Source organism: Coenobita brevimanus, chromosome 95 (assembly GCF_032717465.1).
Source record: "Coenobita brevimanus isolate Jiangsu-jjx chromosome 95, ASM3271746v2, whole genome shotgun sequence".
NCBI classification, from domain to species: domain Eukaryota; kingdom Metazoa; phylum Arthropoda; class Malacostraca; order Decapoda; family Coenobitidae; genus Coenobita; species Coenobita brevimanus.
In genome coordinates, this window is record NC_137048.1 from 15,139,143 (window position 1) to 15,142,327 (window position 3,185).

General features: G+C 38.2%; 1 pseudogene; it reads right to left on the minus strand.

Moving 5' to 3' along the window:
* Positions 1-360: 360 nt before the first annotated feature.
* Positions 361-479, minus strand: LOC145413347 (5S ribosomal RNA; annotated as a pseudogene).
* Positions 480-3,185: the final 2,706 nt, after the last annotated feature.

The window sequence follows — 3,185 nt, forward strand, 5'->3', positions numbered from 1 at the left end:
ATAATATTGTACATGCATTATCTACTCAATAATAATACTTGACCTAGACTAGTGAAGTGCTAAACTTACTCATTAGCTTCACACCTACTACACTGCATTACATGAGAATCTCTGATATTTTAAGAGCATAAAACGGAATGTTTATAAAAATACGGTATTTCAAATTACCATGTCTGAGTACTGAAATTAAAAGTCATAAGTAGATGCTGCTTTACACTTCCATAAACCAAGATCATTCATTCATTCATTGCCAGACACCATGTATCCCAAACAGGGTGGCCAAGGGCTTACAGTTAATTGTTTTACAGGGAGGGGCACTAATCCTCCACCAACCCCACTTGACACGTAGGGTGAACGTTATGCCAACAGCATTTGGTGTTCCCAGGCGGTCACCCATCCAAGTACTAACCAGACCCAACGTTGCTTAACTTCGCTGATCGGAAGGGAAGTGGTGTACTCAACGTGGTATAGTAAATTATAAGTTTGTAGATACCTTTGCCTATCCACTACAGAACATTCATTCTCCTTGTCTAACTTAGCTACTGTACTGACAGTAATCATCTTAAATATTACACAAACTACTCTATATACGAAACACATCAAAACATTTGTACAGCTTGACTCACCAACAATCTCTTAACTGAATTCTTGGACAATGCAGCTGAGCTTTAGTAACATTACTGCCTAAAGATATAATATTGCCAGTAATGTAGCTATAATAATTACAGTATTATTCAGTGAGCAACTCTTAGGTGCAGTATTGAAAAAAAGTATTCAAAACCAAGCTGCCATCAATGAAATATTAAAAAACAATCAGTTCCTAATGCAGTGATAAACACACAACTACTGTATAAGTAATAAGCAATTTTAGTTGGGGAAAAAAAAAAAAGGTGCTTTTATGGAGAATAGTTAATTGCAAAAAGGAACTGTTGCTGTTTGCTGATGATACAGTACTGTTGAGTGAAGATGAATGGGAGTTGCAAGGTTTGGTGAATGAATTTGGGACAGTGTGTAGGAGGAGAAATCTGAAAGTTAATGTAAACAAAAGTAAAGTTATGGTGTTTGAGAGGAATGCAGTCACAGAGTGTGCAGTGAGGTTGGATGGTGAGGATATGGAGAATGTGAGTGCATTCAAGTACTTGGGTAGTGTGATGAGTAGGGATGGAACTTTGGGGGATGAAGTGCGTGACAGGGTACAGCAGGGAAGGAAGGTTGTTGGTACACTGAAAGCAGTGATGAGAAATAGGGAGGTGAGTATGGAAGTTAAGAAGTCACTGCATGATAGTATTGTGATCCCTACCCTGACGTATGGAAGCGAGGCAAGGACCTTGCAAGAGGGGAAGTCAAGAGTGAGGGCAGTGGAAATGAGTTACTTCAGAGGAGCTTGTGGAGTGACGAGGAGGGACAGGTTGACGAATGAAGAAGGGAAGGAACGCTGTGGGGTGGATGTGGATGTGGTTGAGAAGATTAGGAGAAATACACTGAGGTGGTTTGGACATGTGAAGAGAATGGAGAATGAAAGACTAAGAGGGTGTATGTAGGTGAGGTGGAGGGAGGGAGAGGGAGAGGTAGACCGAGGATGAGGTGGAGGGATGGAGTTGAGAGGTATATGAGGGAGGGGGGGTGAGTTGGGGGGAGGGTAGTCAAATGGTGGGTGACAGAGCGACTTGGAGGCTTTTTGTGTGCGGCCACCCTTTGCGGGATTAGGGCGTTGGGCTATAGATAGATAGATAGACAGATGAGTTGCACACTTACTGCAATCACATACAGGTCAGACTTTTTTTTTTTTTTTTTTTTTTGAGCAATCTGTTTCTCAGTGCAATACCATAACTAACTTCTGTTACTTCTGTCTCATTCACAAAACAAACTTAGCTTCCAATGGTAGGAAATAAGCAGCCATGAAATAACTGGTAAAAAAATGAAGCCAATCCTAAGTACAAACAACAGGTAAGGATCAACAATCAGAGTTGCAAGTGGACTAAACATAATAATCATTTAAGTTGTGGATGAGTCGTGAGGATGTGTTACACCTGCCAGCTAGAACTGAAAACAATGTGAAACTAAGTATGAGGCTGGCAGTATGATAGTGGCAAGAATTACTATTGCAAATTTTCAATGATGAAGTGTTTCATAGAAATACATAAAAGGAATTATAATGGCTGATTATTCAATACTGTGCAGCATGTACAGTACTGTAAATGGTATAATATGAAAGATTCCTAAAAAATAGTGATGGTGAACTTCCAAAGTACTCTACTAACATGAAAAATTAGTGAAAATAAAATCAACAAATACAATTCAGTACCCTGGAGAGTTGGAACATGAGAGTAAATGTACGACACGGGTTGCAGTAGATAATATAATTGGTTTCTTTAGGATACTGAAGGGAAAAGGAAAGAGCAATAAGTGAATAACATTCAGGGACTTGCTAGGTAGTCAGTACAATACAAAGTAAAATCTTTCTGTCACTTGTACATAGTCCACTTTTATCAAGCAATATTACAGTGCATCTTATGAGTAGGGGACTATCAACTGATATGACTAGGCACTGGGGTAATTTCCTGCATATTGTCCTTTTCTGTCACATGTTCATTCAATAAAGAACTGATCAGATAAAGTCACTTATGCCAAGTAACCACTGTCTGACACAGCAAAACATTTGTTGCCAATTTTACACATTTAATGCTTACCAGTACGTTGTTTATAATTATACAGTATATATATATGTATGTATATATATATATATATATATATATATATATATATATATATATATATACAGTAAGACCTCACTATAACGGACTAATTGGGGCCCAAACCATTCCGAAAAATGCGAAATTCCGATAAAAGCGACATCCGGACTTCCCCCTGCTAATCCGGACTTTTTCCGATATATCAGACATTAGTCCGGATTGCATGAACGGTTTTTAAACTGTTTTGACTACCACTGTGGTACTGTACTGTGTTATAACTTCACTACATTAATTAAATGGTATAATATATAAAATAATACTGTACTGTACACTGATAAACATGTATTTTATTTACCTTATTGTAGTGAACATAGCTGAAGTGGTCAGGCAGTCCGGACTGCTTCTGGCTTTATCAGATTTTTTCCGATATATAGGAATTTAGTCCAGTAGCTCCTCGAGTCTGATAAAAGCGAATTCCAGTCAATTGAAGTC